Here is a 9,156-nt window from a genome sequence, read left to right as displayed (position 1 = left end):
TAGGTAGGTACAATATGAGAAAAAGTTTACATGAAGACTTGCAGAGTCTCTGAGTTTCTTATTTTTACAAGCTTCCCAGTGTTAACTGGGGCTGCTCTTAAAATATTTCTTACATGTAAAATGAGTCTTTCCTAGCCCTAGCTCTGGTGGCAGCATTACTGTGCTTAAACATCTGGGAAGATCTTTGGAGTAAACTATGCTCTAGATCAAATCCTGGACCAGTATACAACAAACATACCATAGGGGGCTCCGAAGCTTCTACCTTCTGTGGTCTCCCTCTGGGACACACAGCTAACCCTACAGTAAAAGGCAATGAAAGGATGGCTTTGATGTGATCTTAATGTCCCAAGGATCCTGGGAGTCTGAAAACATGGGCAGAACACTAGTGGGCATGCTGTCTTTAATGAAATTAGCAAACGGTTATGGAGCAATTTCCCTGTAAGTTTCAAAGCATTAGGAACTAAGCATTAAGCAGTCTCTGCCTTGGAGGTACTGATGGGCTACCAGAGAATCATGATGAATGGCTGTTTAGCTGATTTTGGCAGGCCAACGGAGGCACAGAAAATTTTAGTAAAACAAGAGAAGGAGTTAGTGAGCTCAACTGTGACAAATCTTTGAAGTGGCTTAGGATCTGGGTGGTCATTTATTCAATCATCAACAGTTTGGAGTGCTGGCTTCTTCCTAGTTGCTGACTCCCAGATAGGCAACATCTCTTTCTGCTGTTTTGGGGCTGATCACTGCACAGGACTTACCTTTCCCCATTCAACTGACCTTCTCTATTTCCTCTCTCCAGTCACTTTCTCCACTGTAGGCTCTCATCCAGCCTCACTGAAGTCTGATGTGCCCACAGGGAACATTATGAAGACGAAGTCACATTTAGAGATGCTGGGCCTGCTTCCATGACTTGGAGGCTGGAGAAACTAAGTTGAGAAAGTACCTAGCTGTGGAAGAGATGCTGCTGTTACTGGCAAAAGCTGGCCCTAAGGGAAGCACCAGATGCCTGGCCACAATCAGAAAACCAGCTTCTATGCTTCCCAGGAGCTCGAGCTGGTGATTAGTGACCCCTGAGTATCTGTTTTTGCAGACTCTGCCTGGTCCCAGAGGAGGGAGGATAGAAATGAAGGAAGATGGGACTTTGTATTGAGAGTAGCTGGGACATGGTTAGTTCTAGCACCATATCTGGTACATGGCTCCTAAGACATTGGTTGTAACCAACCAACCCTTCTGGCTGCTCCATGCAAGAAGATAAGTCAAACACCAGGCTAGGCTATAGGAGCCTATGCATATGTGACCTCATTGCCTTATACAACACCCTAAGAGGTCAGTAGGCACCATGTCTTTGTTTATAGCCTTGGTGAGAGCTCCTTAGAGAGGATGACAGATAACTTCAAGGTCACATACTTAATAAGTGATTTAGATGAGGTCTCTCTGATCTTTAAGCCATACTTTTCAAAATCCTATCAGACCACTTCTCGGCCTCTGAGGAAGCTGGAAGTATGGCGTTGGGAGATTGGCCAGTGGATGTAGTGACATGAACCTGTAACGCCCCCACTACAGAGGCTAAAATAGAGGGGCTGTGAGTTCAAGGAAAGTCTGGGTTACATAGCGAGACTCTACTTTAGAAAAGAAAGAGGCTTGACCAGTGTCAGGGTCAGATACCTGCAGAAGTGGATGCAGAACTTGCTCATCTACTCCACTGTGCTGTTTCCCACTTGACTCAGAGGAAAACCATCAAATAATTTCTGTCTCCATAACACTTACTCACTCAGATGACACAAAATCAGTGGGGAATATTGGGATCTATAATATCAGAATGGAGCTCTATCTATAATCAATCAGTCAGTCAGTCAGTCAGTCTGTCTGTCTGTCTGCCTGCCTGCCATTTATCACATGTATTTCATCTGTCTTTCACATCTATCTACCATCTATCACATGTCTTTCAATCTCATCTATCATCTACCTGTCATCTATCATTCATCTACCACATCAATTTATCATCTCTACCACCTATTGATCAATCAATCATGTCAGTCTAGTTATCTTTATGTAGATATACCGGTGCATGTTCTGCTTGGAAACACACAAAGTCAGGTGGGGGGAGAACTCCACTGGCTTACTGGTTACCATTTTCCCCAGGAGCCTTGATGCAAATCTCTGTTAGCTCTGAATTGTTATGGTTGGCCTCTTGGTCCATTGAGGTCACCAGCTAAGTTACCTTCTTCCTGAGTGTATGCAGACAGCGCAAATGTTCTCTTTAATCCATTGTTTCTTTGCAATGTCTGCATCTGACAGGGTAAGTACAAAGGATCTTCTACTTAACAAATCTAAGCTGCAGGGAAATGGTTCAGTTAAGTTTAGCATGAGGAAACTTCTCAAGTCATCAGCATTATCTTCCAGAGGCCACTTGGTGAGTGACATTTACTGTGTCAGATATAAAAGGAGGCAAAGAGAGATGGCTAGCCAGGAGGCAAACCACATATAACATTCTTTCTCTGCACATCTGATGCAGGAGCCAATCTGCCTCTGTGAGCATGCTGCTTGTAGAACTGGCCAACACCTGTCTAAATCAACAGTTTAGCTGGAAGGTAAGGGCTGGGTTGTCTCAGGGATGGGGAGACCTTGGGGCCTCTTCCTGTATTTCTAAGTTCTTTCCTTTTCTTAATTTATTCTTCTCTTATATATTAACCCTGACCATAATTTCCCTTCCGTCCACCTCACCCAACTCCTTACCCACCCACCTCCCCTCTCCTAGAGATAGCCTCCTCTTCTGCTTCTCTTCAGAAAAGAGTAGGCTTCCCAGGGATATTGACTGAACACAGCATGGCAACTTACAATAAGACTAGGCACAAACCTTTACATCAGGGCTGTTGACAAAGCAACCCAGTAGGAGGAAAGGGATCCCAAGAGTAGGCAAAAAAGTCAGAGACACCCCTTCCCACTCCTCTCCCACTGTTAGAGGTCCCACAAGAAGGCCAACCTGCACATATATGTATAACATATATGCTGAGAACCTAGTTTAGGCCCATAAAGGATTTGTGATGGCTGTTCCAGTCTTGGTGAGCCCTTGTTAGCCCTGCTTAGTTGATTCTGTGGGCTGTGTTTGCATGGTGTCCTCAACTCCTCTTGCTCCTACAATCCTTCCTCTCCTTCTTCTGTGGATTCTCAGAGCTCTGCCTAATGTTTGCCTGTGGATCTCTGCATCTGCTCTCTTTGATTGCTGGATGAAGCCTCTCTGAGGACAATTGGACTGAGCACTGATCTATGAGGATAGCAGAATATCAGTAAGAATCATTTCATTGAATTTTGGTGGCAGAAAGTTGAGTTCTGGTCAGATTCAGGGAAAGAATTCAGATATGAGACAAAATATGGAATTGGGAGAGAGTTTTATCAAGGAGTGAGTATGGGTTCTTTAAGAGAGATGCAAGATTTTGGTTAGCTGGGCCGATTGGAGGTTGTTGATGTAGAAGGAATGCTGATTCTTGAGTTAAGCAAAGAAAAGGAGGGGGAATTCTATGAAAAGAATCCTGGGAATATTGGGATTTTCCAAAACAGGATTCACTCAACTTTTCTACTCTTATGTGGGTTTTTGGGTGTGTCCTTGTACCAGATGCATGATATGGAAGCATTTTGCAAAACTATGGATTTAGTGATACCATTAAAATGAAGTAAGGGGCATTCAGTGGTCATCTAGACTGACTGTTAGTCCTGGTTGGTTTATGCTCCCCCACTTTCCCCTTCCTTACTGTTTAGGTGTAGTACAACTCTACAACTACAACATCCTTCTGTAGTCATACATCATCGCGTCTATCCAGCCCATATCTGTAGTACTGAGTCACCCTGGGGCTGCCTTCTATAGTTATGCTGTGTGTCTGTCCAGTCCATGTCTATAGTTACCCTGGGGTAGTCAGGAACCATACAATGGGGTTCTCACAGTCACTTTCTGTGGTGAGACCTTAAGACCCTTCTGTGTTCTTACCCCTCAGCTTTTCTATTATACAGTTGGGGAGTGGCAGGCAATGACTATGAGAGAACTCTTAACAGGACTCTCATGACACAGACTACACTGTAATTTTGGTGATGGGGGAGTCTCTCACTGTTACTCTGACTTTGAGATGCCCTTGAAGTTATACCTCAACTATTGCTTGATGCTATAGAGAAGTTTGCCTCCCTATCTACCCCTTCCAAATTCAAATGTGCTTTAGTATGCAACTACCTGGTAATGCAGTCCCTAAAGGCTTGACAAAGTCAAAGTCAAAAAAAACAAGGCTACCCCGTGAGCCCTAATCCAATATGAAGAAGACACAGATGGCTAAGAGGGCAGAATGTCACATGAAGTCACAGGAACAACATGGCCATCTGCAAGCTGATGAGAAAAGTCCCAGAAGAAGCCAGCTCTGCCTACATTGTGATTTGAATCCTCAGCTTACAGAGCTGCAAGAAAATAAGTCTCCGTTGTTCTAGGCCTCTTGGCAGATGTTGCTTTGTTACATCTGCCCCAGCAGACTAATGCACACGGCAGACAGACTTACTCATGTCGTTTACAAACACTTTGGGGAATTTCAGAGTGATCTGGAAACAGTGGGGTGTAATGAAGGGACTGTCCGACGAAGGCCTGAGGTAGGCATGTAATTGGAAACAATTGCAGGGCTTTCAGCAACAATTTTCTAGGTGTATGGGAGGAATCTCATCTATGTTTCCTTGTTTAATCCTCCCATTTGCCTCAAGAAGAAGAGATTGCAATTTCCAATTTGCTGATGAGGAAGCAGGCCTAGGAGCTTCAGTGACTTGGTCACACTGTGAATTTCAAAAGCCAGAGAGCCAGGGAAACAGGGAGTCAGCTGATCTGCTTGACTATTTTCCTTTAGGACCAGCTCTGGAAACAACTTGAGGGCTGAACCCAACCACAAAGATGACTGACTGGAAGAGCAATTTTAAAGAAAGAAAATAGAAGTGAGGCACAAGGAAGACTTTGATAAGCCATTTCCTAACCAGGACAAATGGCTGGGAGCCTGAGCTTTGCAAAGATGGCTTGCCATATCTCCAAAAGCAGCTCTTGACACAAGCCAATGCCTCGCTGCCTCTGAAATTTATGCTGGAGTTTAGACAGGGAACACAAATCATTGTAATCTCCCAATGAAAGATCACTGTCTCTGCAAATGCATTACCTGCTTGGAAAGCCACATGTTAAAAATACTGATAATGTATGGGCACAGGGAGAGCGATTGCCATGCCCGGGCACCTCCAGCTAAAAATGCACGCACCTGCACAAGAGGCAGCAGATGACAAAGTAAGTCACCGGGGCCCAGGAGCAGCTTCTGTGTTAGGCTGTGACTCTGACACTTGGAACAAAAAGAAAAACCTAGATGGTCCTGTCTAGGTGCTCTCTCCAGTTCCAACATGAGCATTAGGGTTGAGAAGCCCTGAGGAGAAGGTGCCATTTGTCTGTCTCTTAGTGAGTCCTGTGCAGAAGAGCAACTCTTTGCTGCTGAGAGCCTGAGTATATCTCTCCCCATTTTTGTCTCTCTGAACTCCTCCTTCCACTAGCTCCATTGAAGACCTTCTCCTTGATTCCTTCACCCAGCCATAAGATGAAAAGGGAGCCCTTAGGATGAGGTTATGCAGACCTGTCTGAACTTGCCATTTCATTTTCTTCTTCTGCTTGCACCCATCTCTTTTCTTAGCTGCTTCTTTCTATAACAAGATGGAACACAGTATGGCTTGGGACACACTTATGCTATTTGTTATCATAAGTCTAGCTCATAACTGATTGGCAGTTTTACCTTGGGCTGGTTCCTTCCCTCTTGGGAACCCTAGCCCTCCGTCTCTCAACCTCAGCCACTTAGGTTATAGCTTGAGATCGTATCTTGTGTGGCCTTCTTTGTAATGTTCTCTTCTGCCGCAATATGTGTTGAGTGCCAAGGCTAGTTTTCCTCTATGACTCTGCTCAGGAGAAAAGCAATTCAGAGTCTAATGGGCCTGTTGAACAGGTGCATGCATCCCTCTTACCAAAATGATTACTGGGTAAACAAAGCAGAAAGAACTCAAACTCAAGTACATTGTCCTAAAGGGGGAAATAATATTTCAAAATGGTCAAAGTGTTTGCCAACCTAAAGAGAAGGAGACTGTAAAGATGCCCCAAGACATGTTTTTTTCAGCTGAAGTAAAAAAGTCAACCTCTGGTGGCCAGTTGTCCACCCCAGCTATGCTCTCCTCCAGAGAGATGCCCTGGTAGAAATAGAATTTGACAATACTTCTCTAGCGTTTTTTTCACCGTCTTGACACAAATGAGAAAGAACCCATGAATCAATGTCTGTGGCAAGCTCATAAAGGTATTTACAGCAGTATCAGAGCTGATGTAAAGGCAAAAAGGGTAGAGTTAGAGATGGTCCAGAGAGGTCTCTCAAAGATCTGTCTAGAGGACCTGGCTGCAATGTCAGACAGTAAGGAATGTGACTGGAGTCATGCCCAGGTCATTCCAAATAAGTATGGTCCTGGAGCTAATGAGAGAGCTATGCAACAGGTCTGCTCACGTCTGCCCTTCCCTTTCCTCAAGGCCATTTCCCATTTGCCAACATCCCTCCAAAATGGGTTCCAGCCCTATCAACTCAAGCTGTATTTGGAACACAAAACCAATACCTTTCATAAGGGCTTCTTGGCATGTGTTAAGACAGAATCCTAGCTGCCTTGTAAATTAGAAACTGAGTTGTTTCTACTAACCTCCTTGGGTGTCTTTTAGACCTTGGTTTTCTTTATCTTACCCCTTTCTCCCATGAGATTGAAAGTTTCTCAAGCAAGTATGTGGGCACTAACTTTTGATATTGGGTCTATGACTGCTTATAGAAAACACAAGTGCATTTTGTAAGAGACTGAAGCAAGGCAGTGCATGTGAGAGGCAGAGAAAAGGATGGGTTAAATGCTTGGCCAAGACCACAGCTTAAACAGATGTGAAACAATGCATATGCAAAATGCAGCATTTATTTGTTCATCTAAGAATATTTAGTGGGCTAGGGTGTAGCTCACTGGTGGAGCATGTACTTAGCATTTGTGGAGCCCTTGGTTCTATCCCTGGCACCAGGAAACATGTCAGGTGTAGTAGATTAAACTGTAAGCAAAATATAGATGCATCTTCCTCTCTAAGCATGTCCCCAAAACATTACCGGAATACACATGTAAAGATTAGAACTGGAGAAATGAGAAGAATCCCCTGGGTCCATGAAAACTCAAAATAGCAAGATTCAATCAAATTTGGAGAAGCTGGAGGGACCTGTCTGAGGGAGTGATAGTGGAACAAAGATCTGAGGATGAGCAGGTGTTTCTTAGGTGAAGTGGGAAGGAAGGGCATCTCATCCAAGTAGGACGTAATGGTTTCTAACAGACACAGAGTTAGAAGCAGAGTCCACAAAGAATTCTCATAAACCAGTGAAAAAGCACAAGCAGTTTTGTGGAAACAGAGAGAAGAAGAAGAAGGAGAAGGAGGAGGAGCAGGAGGAGGAGGAGGGGAGGAGGAGGGAAAGGAGGAAGAAGAGGAGGGGAGGAGGAGGGGGAAAAGGGGAGAAGAAGAGGAAGAAGAAAAGGAAAAAGAGGAGGAGGAGGAGGAGGAGGAGGAGGAGGAGGAGGAGGAGGAGGAAGAGGAGCAAAAGGCTCTAAATGAAGGATAAAATGAACCCGTGGGCTTGTCCAAAGCTATTGGCGTCTGTGTGATTACAATACTATTTTACAACATTTAACTGACAATAATTAAATGGACAGCAACACAAAGCACTGCAGACTCTGGTGAAGATGGACAAGTACTTTGGCAATCAATCAAGGATTACTTCCTAAACCTGAACTTCCCTGTACCTTCCTTGGAATATAGACCAAAAGGACATATTTAGAATGTTCATATCAGTGTTTTTGGTGAGAGAGAAAAAGAGATGGCAGTGCGGAAGTGGAGATGGCAGAGCTGAACATGAAGCCTGGCAACAAAGAATGCGGCTGGAACAACTCACCACAATTCTCCTATGGGCTGCAGACTCAGACTGGTGGACCCAAATGCACTCCCCTTACTAAGAGGGTTGTGACTCCACAGGATTGATCCCCTAGAGCCCCAGAATCTTCTGGACCACCTCCAGAGAATCATCCACCTCCTTCAAGTAAGGCTTCTGTAAGGCCTCCACCCATGGGGAGCTGTCCTGTTACTGGTGTGGAGCCCCCAAGCTCCTCAATCACTGAATCTGAGACTCTGATAGAAGATGTGTTGAGACCTCTGGAACAGGCATCGGAGGACTGCCGCGGTCACACGAAGAAGCAGGTATGTGCTTCTTCGAACAATTGGCACTGCTTCAAGAACAGTGGGCTGGAGGGACGTTGTCAGTACCTGTAAAGAAGAGGACGGCACTGCTAGTGCAAGAACTTTTACATCACCAGTGGGACGCAGTAGATGACATTCACCGATTACCCATGGTTGATCATGTGACTGAGGTCAGTCCGTGGATGGTGGGAGTAAAAAGATTAATTGCAGAAAAGAGGAGTTTATCTTCAGAGGAGGCCAAAGAAGAGAAATCTACAGTGGCACCTGAGAACCAGACAATACCAGGCTTCCAACAGTCATCATAATGCCTTAGTGTGGCAGGCCTCTTCTCACTTGGCTCCCTTTTACCACCAGGGAGACTATTGGTCTTGTTGGACTTGACCAAAGATCCTACCTAGGCCACTGCAAGATCACTTATTATTCATATGTATGTACATTTCAATAAGGATCTCAGTGGTGGTAAGTGGGTAGGAAAGGTGAAAAACAAAGTGAGAGAGAAAAAGAAACCAGGGTACAGTGTGGTTGGTGATCCATAGGAAAGCTGGTACACTGTGGTATATTCACATGATATAGCTCCAATGTCATATATATGTATATGTATAGTGTATGTATTATGTACATATGATAAACTATTTAATTAGTAACATAAAAGAATGAAGAAGAGAAGATTTAAGGTGATGGTTACCTGGGGCTAGTAGCTAGGAGGATTTGATGTGAGGTGATTGTACTGGCTGGTTCTGTGTGTCAAGTTGACACAAGCTGGAGTTATCATAGAGAAAGGAGCCTCTCTTGAGGAAATGCCTCCATGAGATCCAGCTGTAAGGCATTTTCTCAACTAGTGATCAAGGGTGGGAGGTCCCATTGTG

The 9,156-nt window shown here is 44.5% G+C and overlaps 1 pseudogene; it reads left to right on the top strand.

Annotated features, from left to right (window-relative positions):
- Window positions 1–7,927: 7,927 nt before the first annotated feature.
- Window positions 7,928–8,595, top strand: LOC114621797 (annotated as a pseudogene).
- Window positions 8,596–9,156: the final 561 nt, after the last annotated feature.

Source organism: Grammomys surdaster, unplaced genomic scaffold (genome assembly GCF_004785775.1).
Source record: "Grammomys surdaster isolate TR1022 unplaced genomic scaffold, NIH_TR_1.0 185, whole genome shotgun sequence".
NCBI classification, from domain to species: domain Eukaryota; kingdom Metazoa; phylum Chordata; class Mammalia; order Rodentia; family Muridae; genus Grammomys; species Grammomys surdaster.
Note: the sequence above shows the minus strand (reverse complement) of the source record. Positions and strands in the feature narration are given on the sequence as shown.